General features: G+C 45.4%; 1 long non-coding RNA gene across 1 annotated transcript in view; it reads left to right on the top strand.

Annotated features, from left to right (window-relative positions):
• Positions 1-21,352, top strand: part of LOC147012637 (uncharacterized) — a 67,921-nt gene extending 46,569 nt beyond the window's left edge. Inside the window, exons 3-4 of the long non-coding RNA XR_015051021.1 lie at positions 14,184-14,255; positions 20,952-21,352. This is a non-coding gene — a long non-coding RNA (uncharacterized LOC147012637). The remainder of the gene's footprint in view (positions 1-14,183; positions 14,256-20,951) is intronic.
• Positions 21,353-25,353: the final 4,001 nt, after the last annotated feature.

The raw sequence follows: 25,353 nt of genomic DNA, 5'->3' as shown, positions 1-25,353 counted from the left end.
ATTACACGAGCTCATGGAAACCGCACTCGCAATGATGGGAACCGCACCTGCATTCAGCTCGTTACGGAGCATGAAACAATGTGTTATATTTGGACTTTTATACCTGTAGTTGCAAGGGACTCCGTTTTAGTACTTTGTTTCGAGCAACATCAGGCAGGCTTAGCCGTCGTTTCGCTGTTCGGGTTTTGATAATCAAAATGGAGCATATGTTGTACTTCACAAACATATTGCATGTCTATCTGTGAATCGAAATCAAGATGCAAAATTCAGTGAAATATGAAGTGTGGTTGTTGTTGCTGCTGTCGTGGAGGCACATATGTGTCACACATGTGTCACACACACACACGCACACACACACACACACACACACACACACACACACACGGAGACACAAAAATGAGGTGTCATGCCCCCCCCCCTCCCAGGTTTCTGAAGGGCACACAGTCCACCATCAACCCCCTTCTGGTGAAACTACCTAAATGCAGGATCATTGCTCAACTCCACTCATTTGTTCCTCTTTTTTCCATCTGTGGAACCAACTTCCACATTCTCTTGAATGTCATTCTTCCCTCCAGGTTTTTGCCACCATCTCAGATCATCCCCAATCTGAAACCATCATCTTCTCGACGCTCACTTATCTCCACCCTTCCCACAACCTCCCCAACCCCTCCTCCTTCCAGATTTCCAGTTTTTCCCTCCTAAGAGTTTCCTTCTGTATCCCTCTTGTCCACCCCATGCATCCTTTTCTGCCCCCAATTCTTCCCCACACCCATTGTTTGTCCAACTCTCCCTCTATCTTGTCCTTTAACTCTGCTGTTGGTGTCCCCCCTCCCCCCTTTTTTGTTATCCTGTTACATCCTGATCCGTTCAGTGTACTCACTCTTCCATGAGCCTTGACTTTGTGCACAAAAAAGTAGAAGAAACTAGAAGGGCACTCTTCAACATCGCGATGTTGCCAGATATGCCTCTGCCTATGTTGCACGCCAACATTATTCTTGTTTGATGGTGCAGGGTGATGAGGTAGATGGATCAGAGCAGAGTCACCATTCCAATTCCGAGTTATTTTACTGGAATAATAATCGGATACAAAACATGAGATGCCAGCTTGGCGCATTCCAACACATTGTTCGCGACAACTGCAAGTGTTGTAAGAGCGACGGTGTTGTTAATAGCAGGTGATCAGGGGCTGCATCTCCACTTATCATTATTATTATTCAGGTTGGTTTCTGAGTTTTAATATTCATCTCATCGTTATTCTGAATTTCAATGGGGTGGTAGTAGTTTTAATGGGGGTGGTAGTTTTTCTCGTAACACTCTCCTTCTCAAAAGAAATGTCGTCCCGACATTCACTTCATCCAAACGACTGTTCCTTCTTCCATCCCTCGTACATACTCCCAAGGTTTTACCATGAGTAGACAGATATTGGTGTCAGTTCCTTGGAGGACCTTCTCCAGAATCTTCAGCACTGTTTCCTAATTCAAGTTCTCCAGCCCACATTCATTCTTTGGCATGGAGACCTTGGTTATTCCATGAACAATGCAGTGTTTTTTCATTGCCTCAAAGCTGGTGCACATTGACTTCAGGTCAGCACTCTCCTTTGTGATGAGGTAGTACGCAAATCTGATTCCTTTTTTTTAAGCACCACACAATCTCTGGTCTTCCTTGTGTGGATGAACAGCTCTTGTCCACCAGAGAACTCTTCAAAGAGTGTGAGCCTTCCTGCTTCCATGGGGCAATCTGCTAATGCAGTGTGTGAGTCTCTGTTGGGGGGGGGGGCAGTTAACGATGTCTCCATCAACCAGCTGAATCCTGGATTCCTGGGTGCTTACTATCTTTCTCACCAAAGATGGTTTTCCTAATGATTCATGGGTCAATGTTTGTGGGGGTTTAATCCGTCTCTCTGGTGGGGAATAATTGCAATTGGGAGTGTCTTCTTGTCATCCTCCAATTCCAAGGGCTCCTGTGGCCCTTCAATGGTGTACCTCTCTGCCTCTTCACTGAGGCCACAGTCTTCCAGTAGTTCTTTCTGCATGATTATCGGAGATGGAGATGGATTTGGCTGTCGTTGTACTGTCCTCCCCATGCTTGAAACGCTATGGCGTCAGGGTTGAGATCTGAGATATCCAGTCCCTCAACTGTGCCCCATCTGGCTTGGTCCTCAAAGATTTCGTCTTCTGACTAACTGGCTCCAACCCTTCCTCAACGGAACCTTGGTGGCGATTCCCCATTCTCCTGAGTACTCACTCACTCTGTACTGTTCCCCACCGTGCGGTCTCTGTTGAGGTTCTACCACAGGGAGGGAGTCACATGGCAACAGAAGATTACGGTGGAAGATTCTGGCTCTGCCATTCCCATTTTCAAGTCTCTCCTTGTACATTGAGCTATCTGCAGTCTTTCTTCTGACAATAACGTAAACCTGGTCCTCCCAGTAGGATCGGATCTTCTCAGGGTCTCCCCTCTCACCATCATTCTTCACCAAGACCCGACCACCTGCTTGCAGCTCGACACTGTAGACTCTTGTCATGTGGCAGTTTTCCCCGAGTGGCCTGCTTGGCTGCAGTTTTGCTCACTATCTCATGCATCTCTCATCCTGTTCCTCCACTTCTCAATATAGTCAGCACAAGAGCCCTTCCCCCCCCCCCCCCAATATCAAGCTTAAATAGTAGGTCTGTCGGGAGTCTGGGAAACCTCCCAGTGAGTAGAAAGTACTGCGAGAACCCTGTTGCTTCATTGCGGGTGCAGTTATAGGCATTCACCACACTTGCTAATGAGCTCTTCCAATCTTGATTTTGTTCTTCAGTCAGAGTATTCAGCATTGCCAGCAATGTCCTGTTAAGCCTCTCTACCTGTCCATTCCCTTGAGGGTGGTATGGTGTGGCATGGGAGCCTTTAATCCCACTTTGTTGCTTCAACTGGGCCATATCGTGATGGATTTGTGTGGGAAAACCAAACTTCACCACAAAGTCACTGAATATCCTGTCTGCAACGGTCCTTGCTGACTTGTTGGTTGTTGCATAGGCCTGTGTAAATCGGGTGAAATTATCCATCACCACGAGAATGGACTCGTGTCCTCCTTCACACGTTTTGAGGTGCAGGAAGTCGATGGACAGCGATTCAAAGGGAGATATGGTCTTTATATTCAGCACGAGCAAATACAATCCGTCGCTTTGCCGAGGGGTCAATAAAGTGGGGCGGGGGGAGAGAGAGAGACAGACAGACAGACAGACAGACAGACAGACAGACAGACAGACAGGTGTAGGGTGAGAGTGGAGGTAGAGAGGATGGAGAAAGGAGTTAGGGGGGAGGTGGGGAGAGCGACACCTCACCAAATGTTGCTATTCACTGCGGGAGGGAGGGTGCGTGTGTGAGACACACACACACACACACACACACACACACACACACACACACACACACACACACACACACACACACACACACACACACACACACACACACACACACACACACACACACACACACACACACACACACACACACACACAACGAGAGAGCGACAGAAATGTGGGAGGAGAGTGCTGCATTTTCATAGGAGGGGGGAGGAAGGAGGGGGCAGTGAGAGAAAAGGGTGGGGGAGAGGAGGATAAAAAAGGACAGATGAGGGGTGGAGGTGGGGTTAGCAAAGAGAATGAGATGTGACGCTTAATGACCGAACACGGGAAAAAACGTGTCAGAACAGCTGTACACACAACGACACAACAGAGTTTGTAAAGTAATCCATTGGCACATCTGTAAAAACTTTGATATTCCAGTTCCAGAAAGTTTGTGGGAAAATGAACCAAAAAAATGTCATCCCTCAAAAAATGTCTTGTCGCATTTCTGAACGGAAATTTTTTTTTAAGCCCCCGTTTGGTTTAAATCACAAAAACCCCAATTCAGCCCTCTCACCCCTCCCTCTCAAAGCAACCATCACACTCTTCCACTGCCAAGCTTCCCTCTCACCTTTCTAAAAAACTCTCCCCTCACCTTTCTCTCTCAACTCTCCCCACTCACCCTTCTTCCACCATTCACCCCTTCACTCGCCCTTCTCAAAGTCCTCCCCTCTCATTCACAAAGCTGCCTCTTTCCCATGCCCTCTCTCCTCCATCTCATCACTCCACCTCCTCAAATCCTCAACTGCCTTCTGCCCCCTCTCTTATTACTCCCCACTGTACCTTAACCCAGCACTACAGAGCCTTTTCTCCACCTCATCTGGCCCCCTCCCTTAGCTCTTCTGCAATCCCCCACACTCTTTCAACAATTCTCCTTACCTCCCCCCCCCTGCTCCTCCCTTGTCCTACCCTCCCCCTCCCTTCCCCTGCACCCAGAGCCTCCTCCCTCCCTCTTCATTAACAGTGTGGACCTCAAATATCCGGGGCCTTCACTCAAACCTGACAGATCTTTCCATACAGGTTACCACTGACAAACCAGACATAATCTGCCTAACAGAAACTTTCCTCCCTCAAGACGTCTCTGATTCCTTCGTATCTCTCCCTGGTTACTCCCTCCTCCGGTATGACAGACCTGAGCCTCGTCCTGGTGGAGGAGTTGCTCTCTTCACCAAAGACTCTATTCCTCACTCTTCATGCACTGCCCTCACTCCCCCACATGCACAGGAATACCTCTGGCTACGGCTTCCCTCCACTCCCAACTCATGTTTATATGTGTGCTGTTCCATCCACCAAACAGTGATGACTCCATTTACACCTCACTATCCGAAAACATGGACCACCTTCTATCCTCTCATCCAAACTCTCTCTTCCTCATATGTGGTGACTTCAATTGTCATCATGCCAGTTGGCTGGGTGTGGGTACCCCTCTCACCTGTCATGGCATTTCAGCAAAAGCTTTCTGTGACTCATTGGGAATGACTCAATCGGTCAAATTCCCAACCAGATCTCAACCAATGGTACTCCATCTCTTCCAGATCTGATTTTGACAAATCTCATTGAAAATATCTGCTGTCCTTCCGCTCCAATCGGTTCTTCTGACCACGTGCTTGTCAAAGTAGACATATCTTAGGCTGTGAATAGAGAAACACCTCAGTGCCGTCAAGTCTGGCATTTCAATCAGGCCGACTGACAGGGTCTCCAAGCAGCCATCAAACTTCTAGACTGATCTCCCATCGCTACTTTCTCCAACATCAACTTGTCCTGGGAATTCTTTCAAAGAAACTTGCTCTCCCTCATGCACAGATTTATCCCCTCTCGTCTTCAGTTGTCCTACCCTTCCTCTCTCCCATTAGACCATGTGGAGGTACTCGCTATTACCTTCAGAAAATGATTTTCGTTGTGCAGATCACCAATCTGAATGAAATTTGGCATACTTAAAGAATTTTAGACGCTGAGTCCAAATCCACTTGTTTCCACGTTGAGGATGTGACACATTTGGTCATTTTTGGCAATTAAAGATAAACCGAACATTAAAGCACGATTTTGACACAGAAATGAAGAATCAAGGTTAGACTGATATGTATGTCAAAGAAAACTCTTGTGAGGTCTTAAAATGATACAATACATTTATACAGAGCCCTATTCACTGTTATTAAAGGTCGTAAACCAAAGCAGTTAATATTTTTACCGGCCGAAAACGTCTGGACCGACCAGACAGGCCTTCGAGTTGACCAAGGCAACTTTTTGCTTAAAAGGCAGCCACACTGGCTATTAAAGGTAGTTACAGCGCCTATTAAAGACAGTTACATTGGTTATTACGGATTAAATCAAAGACAAAGAGACTGCGCGACTCAGCATGATGAAAAGTGGAACTGCCACAAGAGGATTACTGTAGTAGAACTCCAGTATTTCTTGCTCTGAAGCGGTTGCTGAACTAGGATCTTGACTGCTGCTATTACAAAACTCAAGTCCACTATTACATGCTAACCAACCTGAATACTACTGTGTAGTAGATCACCACAGCAAAAGCAGTGTGACACCCGCATTCACAGTTCGTCGTCGGAATCATCGTCAGTTCCGCTTTCATCATCCATAAGTTCCATTTCTGCACGGGTATGTTCATCGTTGGCGCAGTTTTGACACCCACAGCACTCTGTGCAGGACAGTCCTTTTGACCGGCAAGAACACTGGTTGGTCTCGCATTTCGTCTTCTTGCAATTACATTTCGTCGCCTCTAACAGTTCCTTCGGCGCTGGTGGTTTGCTCAGCCAGTGAACAGTCAGTGCTCCGTTGCGTTCCACCCATCCGTGAAATGTAGGAGAAGGGGCTTCTATAAACCTCTCAGTTGCGTGGTGGTGGATCGCAGACTGATAGTTCACTCTTTGGCAATGCAGCATCAGAGTGTCGCTTGGAGGCGGCAACTTCTGTTCTCCCAGCAACTGGCTGCAGAATAGCTTGTAGCGAGCCTCATCCACACTCTTCATGGTCGGCTGATTGTACACAACACAGAAGAATTGTACCAGGTCGTGAATGATATTCTGATCTAGCATGAATTCTCGACCAATGTTCCCGAAACAGGTGATGAGATGGGGACCCTGCATCATCAAGTCAAATGCCCTTGTTTTGCCCTTACCGTGGAATGCACTGGTGGTATCACTTCCCGTGAAATTGTGCAAACCTATCAACGAATCGCAGACATAACTTTCCAGGGCATTACTCAGCTTCCTAATGTCAACGACGATAATGTCCTTGGGACTTCCTGTGACCAGATGGAAATTTCGCGCCCGAATCGACTTCGAGTGAGTCAATGCCAACACAAACACATCAGTGTCGAAACTCTCTATGCGCACCGACTCTTCATTTTGTCCCGCGTGAGCGCTATGTCGGAGGAGCTTCGTGTCAGCTTCTTCATGGTCACATTCCAGTTCAGGTACTGACGACACAGTCATGACACCATTCGACGCCTTGATTTTCTCACATTTGCCGGCATGACTGACGGACAACAGCATGTCGCCCAGTTTTGATGGAGAGATGTTTCTCGTCCATGATTCGACGATGAACTCTATCAACGCCTCCTTGTTGGCACCGCTCAGGAGATAATTGGCCCACTGTTTTGGAAGGGCTTGATCACGGCTGTAGATGGTTCGTACCTGAAGATCGCCCGCCCTGCCCGCTTGTCTGGCATGCTACAGGCACTTGATGCTGATACTTGGGTAAGTATCAAACACCACGTCCAGTCTCAAAGATTGGTTATGTCATGCTTTGGCCACTACGATGTTCAGCACCATCTCTTCCAGTTTGCCGAAAGTGTTAGTCAGTGAACCAGCCTTTATCGCCTGAATAACGGCCATTCCATCCACAATTGTTGCACCTTGGATAGGCCGAACGTCCACACGGCAATCGGGCCACAGTTTCAGTATATGGTTGCAGAGTTTGGCTTTGTCCGTCTTAGCAATCGAACCATCACCGGATGCCAGCGGGAAAGATATGTTCTCCAGTGGGTATGCGAGCAGATCGTGGAGTGTTGCATTGCTTTTCTCGCCAATCAACAGCAGTCGTGTGAAAAGATGACATTCATTCGCAATTTCAACCTTCGGCATCTGCTGGTGGGGAGTCGCCGACTTGCCTCGCGCCTTCGAGAAAGTTGCCAATTTGGCCTTCGAAATCGGACTGAAGAATGGGACCTCACCCGAGAGAAGCCGATAACGTAAGAATTGCACGACAGCATTCTCTCCCTTAACATACGCGTTCATGAAGTCCGCGGAAGTGGCTGGCGTTGCGATGACACCTGAACTAATATTGACGAGTTCAAGGTGAGCGCCAGAGAAAGGGTTAATCATTTGAAGTACTGTGTCCATCACTTGTACCACCACCGCTTCGTTCTTCTTCGAGCTCGACACATCCAAATCCTTTCTCGTTCGGGGCTCGTCGTGGATACCCGTCATGGACTCACATTTCCTTGCGATTTCCGCACGTGCTGGTTGGGACAGGATCCACTTCTTCACAGCTGTGCTTTTCTGAGTGTAACCAATGATGCCTCCACTGGTCTTGCTGTCCCTATTTAAAGTCTGCTCTATGATCTGATCACACGCAACACTACTCAATCCATAACGAGTATGCCGTAGGGCAGTCCATTTGCCATCCATGCACGCTTGATAGGTGTCTGGGTGGGAGTGCTCTAGTCCGGCCATTTCCAGCCAGTAAACGGGTAAGTACCTTGCATAGTTTACGTGATGGTACGCAAAGTACCAGGGCATTGACGCTCTCGTGATCGCAAGGTGTTTCGGCCAGTTCGAAGTACGAGTTGCCCGTATAAGCTCTAGTGCTGGCTCCACCATTTCCAAGTAGGAGCACCAGAATGTGAATGTTTTGCTCGCTGTACATTGCTGCTGTCTGAAGTCGCTGTAGCGTGTGAACATTTCTGAGACCTCTTCTGATGACAGTAACTGTTCGAACAACGGAGACGGAAACGTTTCCTGGAGACGCTCTATACACCTCTCGAATCGCACACGCGTCTCCTCTGCGAGGGAGTCCATGAAGGCCTGGAAGCATCGTCTTCCTCGCGCATCGTAGACGAGCTTGTGACAGCGCAGACTCCTGTTATAGTGGTGGCCGTTTATTGCTGAATTTGCAGAACGCTGAGCGACAATACCAGACTCTATTATGAGGTCAGGCAGATCTGCGTCTCTGAATCTTTTGCCGATCATGCCTCGGAAGCTCATGAGTTGGTGGAATTCGCAGAGACGAATTACCAACCTTTCTGTCAACTCCGGGTGCAACCAACGAATCTCCTTTCGCCTTACTGTAGATCACAAGGTCGAAGACTAGAACTACTTCTTTATGTTCCAGTTTATCAGCCATATCGAAGGACCGTGTCACCGTGGCGAAGGACCGTGTCCAGTTCCATGGGTGATGCATCGATCACGGGAAGGTAGATGATGGCTGACTTGGTTAACTCTTCATCCCGACGAAGGAGGATGTTGTACCCAGTCCATGTCGGCAACCGCCCGTCCGTTTTCTGGACCGTTTTCATTGTGTAATAGAGCACATCCAGCGATAGCCCATCCTCTTGTGACGGACTGATGTCAATGTCACAACTGTAAAAGGCTATGGTCCCTTGCCTTTTCCCGCCACCATACTTGAGAATGGGTGGTGTGTTATCAACTAATGACCGCTGACGACGGCTAATTGGAGTCACTGGACGAGCGTGCTGAATCAGCTCAGGGGGTGCTTCTTGTATCATCAATCCATTGGTGTGGTGAGTGGTCCCATGACCGGTGAGGGTCTCCTCACTGAAATTGATGTTATCATACACAAATATTGTCGGTACATTTCTGAGGCAGTTTGAGGGCAGTTTTCCCTCCTGATCAATCTGCAACAGCGCCAAAGCAGTTTCCAATGCCTGTGTCGTACTGACTGAGTCACAATGCCCAAGCTTGTTGAGCAGTCCTAACAGTCGAGTAGAACCAGTCCAATGTTTCAGTCAGGCCCAATGCATAGGACTTCGGAGTAAACGTCTGACTCCTTGACGCTATAGAAACAACATCTTGAAGAGCAGAGAGCATTTTTAGATGAATATGCCATGGGAGTTCCACAAATTTCTCCAGGGTTGGCTCGTCTGACAGGCCCGCTATCCATGCAACAAGGTTGTACAATGCAACAGAGATGGTTCTTTCAGCATTTGAAATGTCGAAGTCAGGAGCAAGTGGTGGCCATGTAATGTCCACACTTTGGTGTTTGTTCAGGTCATCCCTCACCATGAGTGCTCCCGAGTATAGAACATGTAAATTGAGGCCTGAGTCACCCTGCTGTGGACCCTGGCTGGCTTCGTCCTCTGTACTTGACTCTGTTTCTGTTGTAGAGCTATTGTCTACAACAGCAGCCTGAGCAATGGAACCAATATCAATGTCCTTCATATACACCACTTCGCTCTCAGACATTTTTGGTGGACGATAGAAAATCATGTCTAGGTACTGTTCCTGCAGTCTTTTCTTCAGTCTTGTTGCCTGGTAGTTAGCCTTATCCTGACCGTCGCATACTTTGAGTAGGTCATTGAACATCTCACACAACTTCTTCATATGTATAGATTGCTTTCCATCAATGAGTCTTACCTGGATTACTTTATCACAGAAAATGTCAAATGTTGAGTCATAGTTCACTTTCTGAGTTTGAAGTTTACTTTCACTCTGTCTGTGGTTTGTGTCATTCACATACTCGTAATAACATTTACGGTGATAACAAACTGCCAGCGCCACACAGTCTTTATCCTTTATAGTTGTCATTATTCTCACATCACGTTCATCTCTCCTCTGCTCAGCAGTTTCCCTCAGCTTTGCTACATGCTGTGTTTCTGCCAGGGACAACTGATCACGTTGAGATTTTCCTTTGACACGGATGAATTTGTCTTTTTTCTGGCATATGATACAAATTCTTGGCAGTACACTATCTGATTTGCCAGCCACCCTTTCTACAGAGGTTCTGAGGGATTTTCTACGTATTTTGTGGTATGAGTGCCCCTCTTCTTCGAGTCTACCCACCACCTCACTGGCTCTAGCAGAAACTGCAGTCGTGCTGGCTTCTGATTTCCTTTTCCTGGCTTCAGCGCGTTTTATATGATCCTTGTTACAAAACGACGCATAGCAGAACCGGTGACAGCTGGCAGCCACAGGAGGATCAGTCATTGGCAGCAGTTTCATAATTTGATCAGCCAGCAAACGGCATTTGTTGATAGTTTCACGATCTGTGGCGTCGCACCAAGCCTTCGCACACTCACATACCTTACGCCAGTTCTTATCCGTGAATTGCGTCACTTTCTCATCATCCTCCCCACCCAAGTGTATGAAACAACACATATTTGGTTGTTGAAAGACCAAAAATCACTCAATAACACGACAACCATGGGTGCCGCCATCTTGATTTGTTGTTTCCTGGTCGTTTCCTCCGTGATTAGAAGCATGCCACGCCCACTTCACCGCGGTAATTTCAAATGGTAATAACTGTGGGTGTGTCAACTTGTGCATATGGAAACAAGCAGGAATTTCAATGGTGTGTTCTCATGAATGTACAGGGTGAATTTTGTTTAGATTGGTGATCTGCACAACAAAACTGAACGAACCCACCCACCTCCAGTTGACCTACATGGTTACCTGAAGCTTGTGGCGAGGCAGTTGTCCTGAAACAACTTGCTTTTGCCTCATGGAAAGCAAACCCAACTGAGGGTAATCTCAGTTCCTTCAATAAAGCTCAGAACAAGTGTGTATCTACCCCCAGGAGAGCCAGAAAACAACATCGTTCGAATCTCAAGTCTGGACTCTCAAACCTCTCTCCCTCCTCAAAATCCTGGTGGCGTCAAATCAAATATGTTTCTGGTGTATATTCCCCCGCCATCCCCTCCCTTATCTCAAATAGCCGCACTGCTGATACCACACGTGAAAAGGCTGAATGCCTAAACTTGGTGTTTGCATCAAAATCTTGTGTCCGAAAGCCATCGCTTTCTTTACCCACCTTACCAGTCACACACAACTGTCCCTGGACTCTTTGTCCTTTTCTTCTGACAAGGTGGAGAGCTTGCTGTCAAACCTCGATTCAGATTCTGCAACTGGTCCAGATGGCATCAGCCCTCATGTCCTAAAAACCTGCTCCTCTGCTCTTGCTCACCCTCTCTCTGTTCTATTCACCCTCTCATTTGCTCAAGGTCAGCTGCCATCTGCTTGGAAATCAGCAAACATTACCACTCTGCATAAAAAGGTGCAAAAACATCCCTGCAACTACAGACCAATCAGCCTTCTCCCAATCATCAGCAAGGTTATGGAATCCATCATCGCTTCAGGCATTAATTCCTTCCTCTTCTCCAATGGCTTGTTTTCTGATCATCAATTTGATTTCAGACCAGATATGCTGCTGCTGCTGCTGCTCTGCCAACAATTGATGGAGGTACTCAATGCCAGACATGAAATAAGAGCCATATCCCTTGACATATCACATGCTTTTGACACAGTCTGGCACACTGCCCTGCTCACCAAACTCTCTTCCTGTGGTATCTAAGGCCACCTCCACTCATGGCTCACAGACTTCCTCTCCTGTCGCAGCCAGCTTGTGGTCCTAAATGGAGTTCTCTCATCCCCTCTTCCTGTCCAGGATGGATTTCCTCAAGGCAGAGTTCTGGGACCTGTTCTTTGTCTGGTTTTCATCAATGATCTCTCCGACTCTGGAAAATCCTCTTTATCTCTTTGCTGAGGACTCCACCCTCTGCTGTACTATCTGTCACCCCTCAGACCGGCTAGCAGCAGCTTCTTCGCTCACTGCAGATCTGGATAAAATCACAAACTGGTCGAGCACGTGGAACATGTCTTTCAATCTGGACAGATCTCACACTCACTATGTCTCTCTGAAAGGACCGTTTAGAACCCCCCCACCCCCCATCTACTTTCTCAACAATCCTCTGGAAGAAGTCCTTTCTTTCAATCTTCTGGGTCTCACTATCTGCCATGATCTTTCCTGGGAAAGCCACATTTCCAACCTGGCCTCCAAAGTCAATCACCGACCGGGAATCCTCCATCATGCAAAGTCTTTCCTCAGCCCACCTGAGCTCTTGACCACATGCAAAGCTTTCGTCCACAGCCTGTTGAAGTACTGTTCTCCCCTCTGGGCTGGTGATCCTGCCTCTCACCTTTCTCGGCTTCACACTGTGGAAACCAAGGCATTTAGAATCATTGGTATCTCACGCAGTGAGGCTGAGTCTTTGGGCCTCCCACTCTCTCACCGCAGGCAGGTTGGTGGTCTTTTTTTTCTTCTACCGTTTTCTCTCTGGTCTCCCCCCTCCCCCTGCTCTTTCTGCAATTAGTCCCACCTATATTTCCGCAGGGTGCTCAAGGTCCACCAGCAACCCCCTTCTCGTAAAACCACCAAAATCACAAATCACTGCTCACCTTCACTCTTTCATTCCTCTTTTTCCCCACCCTTGGAATAAGCTCACACACTCTGTTCAATCCCATTCTTCCCTCCCGGCCTTCAAAACAGTTGTTCACCACCACTCCTTATCTTCCCCCATCCAAAACTACAATCTTTTCTACCCCTGTTAATCCACCCCAAAGCCACCTCCTTCAAATTCCCTGCTTTCCTTCCTGAAAGTCCCTGAAGTGTCCATGTTGTATGCCTTGTTGTGTTCCCCACCCCATCCCTCTTTTCCACAGATCTCCTGATGTCGCTGTTCCCCACTGTTTTGTCCTTCCCTCTTCCACCCGTCTTTTCTCATGCCCCCCTTTGCTGTGCGTTGTGTGTTCGCTCTCATACGAGCCTCGACAATGCAAAAAAAAGAAGCAATCACTGAAAACATTGAAGTGCCGCTCACGTATGACCTTATGATCCCATCAGGCGTGAGCATCGAAAACAAAGCATTGCGATCAGATATCATACTTCGGTGCAAAAAAAAGAGAAGGCATTGCTAATTGAGATGTAACTACCGGTGATTTTGGACTAATGCAGAAATCAAGAAAATGACCAAATTACTAAGACCTCAAGCATGAAGTGAAAAGATCCTGGAAGTTGGAGAATGCTAAAGTTGTACCGGTGAGAGATGGAACTACAGGAATGATGACGAAGAACCTCACAGAGATATTAAAAACCATCCCTGGGAATATTATTACAAACGAACTACAGTTGCAAGCCGTCCTGGTCTCAGTACCGATCCTGAAGAGAGCCCTCGGCACAAAACTTTGAAAACAAAACTTCACAGCTTTGTCCATGAATCGTGACCCCTTACCGAAATGAAGGTGGATACTTGAGCCCACCCTTGGAGGACTCCATTCCACATTGTGAAACCCCATATGTAGATACCAATCAACGAAGCACACACGACAATGGATACTTTGAGACCTGGAAGGGATCCATTCCACCTTCTGAAACTCGCATATACAAAAACACTTCACCTTGGTCCGTGAATCTTGACCCCTTACCAAAATGAATGTGGATACTTTGAGCTCACCCTGGGAGGACATTCCATTCTACATTCTGAAACCCCATATTTCGAGACCAATCAACGACACACACACACACACACACACACACACACACACACACACACACACACGCACACACGCACACACGCACACACACACACACACGCACACACGCACACACGCACACACACACACACACACACGCACACACGCACGCACACTGCCTTTTATTAGTATAGAAGCATCACTGACCGCTGCATCCTTGGCCAGTAGAATAGATCCCTGACAAGATCTAACGTTCTTTCGAGCCCAGGTCTCCCATATCTTTGTGCAGTTCCAGTATGCAAGTGGATGGGAGCAGAGGAGCAACACGAGTTGGTGACTCAGGGGAATGGGATGTAATGAGGTAGGAGGCTGGTCAAGTTGAATCCCTGTGGGCCATTTGATGGCCATTTACTTTTTGAACGTGCTCACCTTTATTGTATTATTTGTATTGTTTGAGTACTTTTTGAACATGCTCACCTTTTACTATATTTTTTATACACACTGTCAAGGTTCATATGAGAGCAAACACAGAAACGCACAAGGGGATCATGAGACGAGGGAAGAAAAAAAATTAGTGGGGAACAGACATGAGGACATCTGTGGAAGGGAGAGGGATTGAGTGGGGTACACGGGGTAAACAAGATCGACACGACAGGGACTTTTAGGAAGGAAAGCAGGGAATTTGAAGGAAGTGGGCTTGGGGTGGATTAACTGGGGGGAGGTAGAAAAGATCATGGTTTTGGATTGGGGAAGATAAGTGATGGTGGTGAACAGCTGTTTTGAAGACCTGGAGGGAAGAGTGGGATTGAAGAGAGAGTGTGTGATTTTGTTCCAAAGGTGGGAAAAAAGGAATGAATGAATTTTTTTATTTTATTATAAAAATGCAATATCGTGGTCAAATTTAACCAATTATAGGCTGAGGATGGTGATGAGGTGCATGAATGACCACTTGCTGATGACGTGTCTCTATGATTCCAAGCCCCGAATCATTGGCGTTTTACATCGTTATATAACGTCGTTGTATTTGTTGACAAGCGAATTAATGGGAGTTCATCCCTCACTGGTTTCCTGCCTCTCTGCTTGGCATTTACCTCCAGAGGGTTTTCCTACCAGTGGGTAAAAGACCACCGTAAGTACTTAATGAGAGGGTCGCGAGGTGTGGCGGGACCCAGCGGACACACAAGCCTGTGTTGGTGCAAACCTGGAACGCGTCTCCCTTCAACCCACAACAAGGGCTTTTGTAACTAATTTTTTTTTTTAATAAATCTGGCTGCCAGACCATGTGTCTGACAAGTTGAAATTTAAAACACATATTGCCTATCACAACTACATCATAACTGTGAAGTTTCACATCGATTGATTAAGCAGTTCCAGAGAAAACATTTAATATTTTTCTTCAATCCAATATGGCTGCCAAACTATTTCACCGATCAATTATTATTTAACACCCATGGCTTGGGGGAACATTTGTGTGAAGTTTCCCCTCGATTTGTCAAGCTGTTCTGGAGAAGATTTTTTTTTATTGGTTTTAGAGTAAATTCAATATGGCTGCTAAACCCTGTGACCTATGATGCCAAATGTGTGAACCTTTTGTTCCTCATGGATAGGCGGTCATATGTGTAAAGTTTCACCTCAATCTTATCAGTAACTTCAAAGAAGATTTTGGAAGGTTAAAAAAAAAGGCTGCCGAATCACGTGACCGATGACGTCATCAATTTTTTTTTTCTATGGACGCATTTTATCCTGAGATGACCCTCAAAAAGCGTTCTACATATGCAATTATGACATCATAAAAAACACTTATTCCCCATAAGGAGTACTTGCCGTGTGCCAAGTTTCAATTTTTTCTTTGGTGCAGTTTCAGATATAGAGGTCCAAGGTTTTTGTTTTTCCAACATGGTTGCCACATCACATGACTTATGATGTCATAATTATCATTACAACATTCTGGATGAGTAGTCGGACCTTTGGTGAAAATTTCATCTCAATCCGACAAGCGGTTGCGGAGAAAAACACCAAAGTTCTGTGCAGACAAACAAACAAACAAATAAACAAGAAAAAGAGCAATCAGACATTGCAGACCCTTGCCAGGACTTTTTGCAGACCCTTGCCAGGAAATTAACACTTTTCTTTAGCAGTTGGAACTGCTGCTAAGTTCAATTCTGGAGCTCAAATTTTGTAATTTGGCTTAATTTAAGAGATTGTCGAGGTTATGGCATGCGCGGAAATGAAATAAAGCCACAAACGCCTATGTCTCCGGGCATTTATAAGCATTGCAATGTAAACAGCGAATTGTAGGTATGATGAACAGGCATTCGATAATTTGAGTGAGGAAAGTGAAACCCCAAAAAACTTTATTTTTAAGAAATCGTTGCCACCTGTTTTAAGTCAAGGGAAGGTTGAGCAGGCCAAAAAAACATGGTGGCTTCATACCTTAGCGAGGTAACCCAGGATGCGCCTTAAGACCCCATTGAGAGTGAGGTGGCCAAGGATGCGCCTGATAAAAGATAATGAAATAAGGCCATTAATTATCTTCAAAAGGGCTTTTTTAATAAACCCAAACACCCAATTTTCACTCATGCACTTCCTTGGAGTTTCCTTAGTATGCATGCAAAGTTTCAGGCTGCGAGGTTTCATGGTTTTGGAGTTGTGGAGGAGAAATACACACACACACACACACACACACACACACACACACACACACACACACACACACACACACACACACACACACACACACACACACACACACACACTTGTTAGTATACATATATACTAGCAAATACCAACCATCACTTCATTGATGGGAATACTTCTCGGACTCTCTGGAAAATCCTCTATTTCTCTTTGCCGACGACTCCACCCTCTGCCGTACCATCTGTCATCCCTCAGACCGGCAAGCAGCAGCTTCTTCGCTCACTGCAGATCTGGATAAAATCACAAGCTGGTCCAGCACGTGGAACATGTCTTTCAATCCAGACAAATCTCACACTCTCACTATGTCTCTTCGAAAGGACCGTTTACAAAACCCCCCCATCCACTTTCTCAACAATCCTCTGGAAGAAGTCTTTTCTTTCAAGCTTCTAGGTCTCACTATCTGCCATGACCTTTCCTGGGAAAGTCACATTTCCAACCTCGCCTCAAAAGCCAGTCGCCGACTGGGAATCCTCCGTCGTGCTAAGTCCTTCCTCGGCCCTCTTGAGCTCCTGACCACTTACAAAGCTTTTGTCCGTAGCCTGATGGAGTACTGCTCTCCCCTCTGGGCTGGTGCTCCTGCCTCCCACCTTTCTCGGCTTCACGCTGTCAAAACCAGGGCATTTAAGATCATCGGCATCTCCCGCAATGAAGCTGAGTCTTTGGGCCTCTTACTCAATCACCGCAGGTTGGTCGGTGGTCTTTCTGTCTTCTACCGACTCCTCTCCAGCCTTGCCCCCCCTGCTCTCTCTGCGATTTGTCCCCACCACATTTCCACAGGGCGCTCAAGGTCCGCCAACAACCCCCTTCTGGTAAAACTACCAAAATCACGAATCACTGCTCATCTTCACTCTTTCATTCCTCTTTTTTCCCGCCTTTGGAATAAACTTCCTCACTCTATTCTTTCCCATTCTTCCCTCCAGGCTTTCAAAACAGCTGTTCACCACCACCTCTTATCTTCCCCCATCCAAATCCTCGATCTTTTCTACCCCCGATAATCCACCCAATCCCACTTCCTTCATTTCTCCTGCTTTCCTTCCTGAAAGTCCCTGAAATGTCCATCTTCTCTTCGCCATGTTCCCCGTCCCATCCCCATCCCTCTCCCTTCCACAGTTCACCTAATGTGTCTGTTCCCTACAGTTTTGTCCCTTCCACTCCCGCCCCTCTTGTCTCATGCCTCCTTGCTGTGAGTTGTGTGTTTGCTCTCATACGAGCCTCGACCAAGGTATACAAAAAAAAAATACTAAGGGGGGAGGAAGGAGTGGGTGGAGGGAGGGGAAGTGACGATGGAGGGGGTAAGGAGGAGGGGATAGTGAGGAGGGGGCGAGAGGGGTGGGGGAGGGAGCGAGGATGGGTGGGGGGGGGGGGTTGAGGAGGGGCGGAAGGGGAGTGAAAGCAAGGGTACCTGGTGATGCCGGGCAATTCTGGGTCCTTCCTCCTGCCCCTTTCCCCTCCCTCATCCCAACCTCCAGACTCACACCCCACCACATAATTATGTCAAATTTTTATTCCCATTATTGATGCAAAATGTTATCCCCCAAAGTCCCAGCTGGATCGGAGATACAGCTGACATTGGCAGAAAAAAAAATTCAAAAAAGTAATAAAATCAACCCTTAAGGTGCTGTCACACCTTGACGATTTAGCCAGCGTATGCCGATTTATGAAAAATTTGTCTAAAACGCTGGCACACGTCGAATACGTTATGGGTAAGTTTTGTATACGTTAAGAGCATGCTGAAAAACCCTGCTATACGTCGTAGTACGCTGGCTTTCATTGTTGTACTTTGCGGTTGTCCTCAAATTTTAGCATGCTTGAAATTTTACGACGTATGCCAGCGTATGACTCACACGTTCCGCTACGCTGGCCATAAGTTGTAGGCACGTTATGCGATCGTTGACACACGTTACTTGTAAGTTACTCATAAGTTGAAACACGTCGAGGTAATGTTTAGCATTCCCGAAACTTATTTAGAACCTATGAGTAACGTGTTGTAGGCACGTTATGCGATCGTTGACACACGTCGAGGCACGTTACTTGTAAGTTATTCATAAGTCGAAACACGTCGAGGTAATGCTTAGCGTACCCAAAACTTATTTTAACCTATGAGTAATGTGCTTTGAACCTATGTGTAACGTACCTCCAACGCATATTGACGTATGTAGACGTATTTGATTGACGTCTTCCGGACGACCACAGAACTTACTGAATGTGTTTCTAATTTACCGCTACCGTATAATGGCGTATTGGCAGCGTTTAAAAAAACACAACAACAATAACTTCCGATATTTCGTCACGTGCCGTTACGTCACGTCCGATTGCCTCTTCAGTTTGCTTATGTCTTATTCTTAGTTCCTCCTCTGTGAATATTTTCTGTTTGAGGATATTGTCACTTCAACATCGAAACTTAAAAGCAAATGTCCGAATACATTTTAAAATTCGTGATAGACTAAAAGAAATAAAAATATAACAACAACAACAACAACAACTTCAGATATTTCGTCACATGCCTTCACGGAGCCAAGGAGAAAAAAAGAAAATGTGCTTTGACGGAGAAAATAAGTTACGGGTCTGCTAAACATTACCTCGACGTGTTTCGACTTATGAGTAACTTACAAGGAACGTGTGTCGACGTGTGTCAACGATCGCATATCGTGCCTACAACTTATTCCCAGCGTAGCGGAACGTGTGAGCCATACGGCGAGTACGTCGTAAAATTTTCAGCATGCTTGAAATTTCACGACGTACGAGACGTACCACGAAATATGACAGCATACTTCATCGTTTTTCAGCGTGTTCTTAACGTATACACAACTTACCCATACCATATTCGACGTGTGCCAGCATGGTTCGGCAAATTTTTCATAGGTTGGCATACGCTGGCTAAATCGTCAAGGTGTGACTGCGTGGTTCACACTTTCAATTTTCAGGCGGTTATGATTTAAAGCGGCGTGCGGCAGGTTTTTAACAGGCTACGCCACGAGTTCGTCGGCGATACGTGCAGCGCGCTATGCCTAAGTTAAACTATCGTTGGGCATAGGTTGTGAACGCCGACAACAGGCTAAGCATTCGTTGGTATAAGTTATCTATAAGACAACGAAACGTTCTGTGCCTGTTACTAATATGTTATGCATACGACCAACACGTTATGAATACGACCAAAACTTTTTTTAAAACATCAAAATTTCAGCGTGTGCCAACGTTTTACATACATTTTTATACGTTGCCATTGCTGGCTAAATTGTCAAGGTGTGACAGCGCCTTAAATGCTGGTTTAGTACTCCGAGGGGGTCGAAGAAACTCTGAGGTACCGTGAAAAACTGGGGACACTAATTGTAGACACAAACTCTGCAATAGGTACAAGCCTTCCCCTTTCCTACAAGGGGAGGCTTAACTAGTGCTTATCAGGGCAGAGACAATGCGTTTGTATGGGAGACGATGCTTGTTGCTAACAGGTCGTGCAGCGATTGCTGTTACGGGACTTGATCTGTCCGTCAATGTCTTACTAAGTTAGGGGATTTATGATATATATATATATATATATATATATATATATATATATATATATATACATATATACATATATACATATATATATATATTTATATATATATATATATATATATATATTTATATATATATATATATATACATATATATATATACACATATATATACACATATATATATATATATATATATATATATTTATATATATATATATATATATATATATATATATATATATATATATATATATATATATATATATATATATATATATATATACATATATATATATATATATACATATATATATATATATATACATATATATATATATATATATATATATATATATATATATATATATATATATATATACATATATATATATATATATATATATATATATATATATATATATATATATATATATATATATATATATATATATATATATATATATATATATATATATACATATATATATATATATATATATATATATATATATATATATATATATATATATATATATATATATATATATATATATATATATATATATATATATATATATATATATATATATATATATATATATATATATATATATATATATATATATATATATATATATATATATATATATATATATATATATATATATATATATATATATATATATATATATATATATATATATATATATATTAATATATATATAGTAAAAAGGTACAACCACTTAACTTCAAGGTATGTACTTCATGATACCTTTTGACTCTTATATGTATACATGTACGTACTTAAACTGAGCTTGAACAGCCATATGGGTGAATAATCAAAGTAAATGGTTTTCCAGGTGCCAACAGAAATGACCACATTTGCAGGATCATGGAACACTGCTTCGAGGACAAAAGTTCTGCTCGTTCTCCTTGAATCAAATATCTTGTACTTCGTCATGGCTGTTGGAACATCGATTGGCCACACTGATTTTTGTCAGTTGTGTCATAATGTCAACTGAAGCCAATTTACATTTTTGTCACCGACAATGAATCTGCTTGTCCCTAAAATGTTCACCAACACAATGGAACACGATTTTTTACTTTTCAGAATTCAAATTTCAACATTAATTAGTGGTGAAAGAAAAATAACACGGAAGAATTCTAATAATCTTTAAACTTTTTCAATGAGGTCATTTCTGATACTGCTGTTTAATGGGCAACCACACTATAAACTCTGCCATACACCACTCTGGAAAGAGTGAAATACTGAGTGCCATTTTGTACATTATATACTCCAAATGACGTCACTGCACCTGCATCTTACATCCTCTTTCGCTAGCTCTTGTTATACCTCAAACCTCATTCAAACCTTGTTTTCCTTTATCTACCACCTACATGTCCTCTTCAACTCCCCTACTTTACTTAATATTCTCAAGTTCACTTTTCTCATCATCACAAAATAATTAATAATAGTCGTTGCCAACATTGCCGAAGATGGCTATTCACAGGTGTAACGTGTGATCACCTGGGCACATACATTTATTTCGACAATTGGAGCTTCCGTCCACACAGCAACCCAATTGAGATAGCAAGCAGTGCAACATTTTAGCCTCCAAGAATACCAGACTACCCACTATTTAGACAGGAATTTGTTCAGGGTGCTGGCGATACCTTGCATAGGCACCATGGGATGTTTTGCGTCCACCAACTAATACTACATGATGGAACATCCAATGCTGAAAACGCAACCGAAGAACGGTGCACTTCTTGATGCAACATCCTGCTTGTGTGAAGTACACAAATTCAATAGTTTAGTCGGGTCTGGAATCGAACCAAGACTACACCGCTCAAAGGGAAGTGTTCTAACCCTGCACCATCCTGTCAGGCCATCACATCCTTGTTTACACCACAATTACATTTCACGGAACCACCAGATAACAAAACCAGAATGGAAACTTTCTGATTCTATCTGATGTACTGAGTAATCTGAATGTAAAACACAATTTACAGAGCAGTACATCTTAGAAGAGGCGTGAACAGACCTAGTTGTAGAGATAAAACACACGAACGCACAGTTTAGACCACATCTTGTAATGACATGCCAAGACGCCACTTATTCCATCGTTTGGGGCAATTTGATTCAGCCAAACACAAACAACGTCTCACCACCAGACTTGTGCGACCTTCATGTCTCTTCTCACCACTTCACAAGTCTTTACTGCAGCGGAAGGCCGAGACCTGAAGGATGGGCCTGTTGAGGCCTGGTCCTGGCTATTACAGCAAGAGGCTTCTATTATTATGGGCTGTCGACTTACCCTGTATTTTGCCTGATAGCAACAAGGCCACAATACCACCTCTGGAATTCAGTGGGGAGATAATTGTAGCCAAATTATATAATTGTCTTGTTGGCGATGTCTGCGTGAGAACTTTGAATAACGGTTTTTGAGTGAAAGGCTTATACATATTTTACATTCCATGAAACAATAGTTAGCAAACCAAACATAACTTTCAGATAACAAGTATATGCATGAAAGAGCCTTTTCAATTCCAGGACAACTATTACATTGTTTTTTTGACATTGCGATCTGAGGCTCATGGCAAACCATGTACACATATCATATGCACAGGACAAATAACAATGTCATTTAACGTGCATTACAAGGACATTAGTGGTAAATACATCTGGGATTTGAGGTTGGATTCCGAGCATCGAGAGTCTTGGAGGTTCAGATGAGAACTCCAAGCAGTCATGTTGAGTGCTAGATATGTATAAGTGCATGCTGCTGTTCAGGTGATAGTGCAGGTGCAGGTTTTATGGACTCAATTACCATTTTCTGCACACTTACCTTCGAGCTGTCCAGTCTGGATTTGATGTGCTGTACTCTTTACAGAGTGTTGGTGCTGCCGAAAAAGTTTCTTGCCAAGGGTTACACTGGGTGGTTTGCCGTTGCCTCCTCAGTGTTTGTCCATCCCCTTAACCTGTTAAATACTGAGTGTCAAGCAAGGAAGCAGCACGTACTAAAGCCTTTGGTACGTCTTGGCTGGGATTTGAACCACCAACCTCCCACATTGAGAGCGGACGCTCCAACCATTATGCCACCAGGTCCAATCCAACTATAAACTGTTAGAGTGGCGTTTCAAAAGCAGGCTCTTGAATCACAAAGTGTGCCATCCCTCAGATGGACATTAAGCTCATGGAAGAGCAAAGTTAAACAGATGGTGGGGTAGAGGGGCAACAATTTGGCACAACTGCCAAGGGGGGTAAACAGATAAGAGAGAGAGACTGAAATCAGCAAGTACAGTAAGGGGGTTTGGTCAGGAAAGGTTGATGGGGGGTAATGAAGATCATGGGTCAGGAAGGGGGATGACAAAAGATGATCATGCCTTTCCTGCTTAAAACCCTGGAGGGAAGAGTGAGACAAAACAGCTTCTGGAATGCAGTTCAAAAGATGGGAGAAGTGAGGAATAAAAGAGTTGAGGTTTGCAATCAACCTGGATTTTGGAAGTTTAACCAGGATGACGATATTGGAAGAACGAGTCGGCGAGCAAACTATCGCCGGCACCCTGAACAAGTTACTAATCCCTGCTCTAACCTGCAGGGGCACTGCATTACAGTCACGGTGCGAACCAGCCATCCACGTGCTGCATACAAATGAATTCAGAATGATCGTTTAGAAAACACACACGACCACAGAAACATACTGTTACGAATTTCGCCTGCCCGGCGTGCAATCGGCCACGTAACTCGAATCGTGACGCGTCGCCCACCAGAACGGACAATTCAGTCGTGACCCTCCTGGAACTACCACCAGAAGCCCGTCACGGGTGGGGGGTTAACCTCACCACAACCCAGTCCGCATTCTACCCGCGCGAAATAGGGTGAATCGCCGAATGTCTATATACCTAAGTACCCGCGCGGGTAGCGTACCGAGGAGTTGTACCACGCCGCAGGTCGACTCCAGACACGAACCGCTTAAGTGGCTCGTTCCGTGCTGCAGGGATAACCGAGCGGAGTTATCGTCGACCTCGACGGTTCAGATTATTTATTGGGTGTTTACACCCACTACCAATCCCTTACGTGATGAAAGATGGAACTTTCAAACAAAGGAAAGGACGCAACGAAACGGGAAACAGTTCGACATGCAAGTAGTTTTATTTCTCACACACACAAGGCAAGCACGTATTCACAGCCATACAAATATGCACATATAACAGTCATACAGTAAAAGCAATGCAGAGCTACTACCGAATACAGCAATGTACTAGCACTTATTCAGGTTTACTTAATAGACTGGTGCCACACACACACATTTACACCAAAAGCAAAGAAAATGCAAGCCACCCTCACAGGCAAGGAGGCAGACAGGTCCGTGGACCAAATGAACGTGGGACCTGGGTGATCGGCCAGGTCCACGAGACGGAAGGGGTCTTACCCGCGCCCTTGTGGCGGGATGGCGGGCTCGCTGCAATGTCCGCGTAACGTTCCTGACTCCGTGCCCCTGGTATGGTGGGTGAGCTCCTCCAGGCGTGCGTTGCGCAGGCACGTGTTGGTCGGTCGACACCACGGTTGGGTTGGGGAACAGACGGGGTTACCGGCGCTATCTCAGCGTGGATGGGGGGGGGCATTGTTGATGCTCGGGGTCGGGAGAGGGGAATGGCGGATGCTCCGTCCCGCTCGCGGGGTCTCGGGACCGCACCGACTCCGGCGAACCCTCGCCCCTGAGTCCTCTTCTGCGTCCCTGCTCCACGCCGCGACTCGTCCCTCGACCTCCACTCCAAGCTCCGTCCCCTTCGCCGTCCGATCCCCGCAAACACACGTCTCAGGCTCCACGACTTCTGACTTGCGCCACTTTCTGCACACACGAGCTGCGTTGTCCTCGCGTCTTTATAGACCTGGGGAGGAGCTTGTGTGCAGATTCGTGGATCAAAACGCGCTTGGAGGCGGGGCCACACCGCCCGACACTCGCCCATTGGACGGAGAAAAAGGGGCGTGAGCCTCTCCTGATCCGCTTTCCTCTCCTAAAAGGAACGCATTCACAGCGGGTTCGGAGGCGGGGCCATGCCACCCGATGCTCAGTCATTGGATGGAAGAAAAGGGGCGTGAAGCCTTCCTGATCCGTTTTCCTCTCCTGAAAAGGCATCCATTTGTACCCGCGGCTCGACGCATTCGGCAAGAATCACCGAACGGGCCCCGGACAGCACGACGTTCGGTGTTGACAGGTGGTGTGGTTGTTGGTTGTGGAAGGAGAAAGGCGAAGG

The sequence above is a fragment of the Eptatretus burgeri genome, chromosome 14 (assembly GCF_056783735.1).
Source record: "Eptatretus burgeri isolate ZD-2024b chromosome 14, Ebu_testis_v1, whole genome shotgun sequence".
Classification (NCBI taxonomy): domain Eukaryota; kingdom Metazoa; phylum Chordata; class Myxini; order Myxiniformes; family Myxinidae; genus Eptatretus; species Eptatretus burgeri.
The sequence above is the reverse complement of the archived record's forward strand: the minus strand, read 5'-3'. Positions and strand labels throughout refer to the sequence as shown.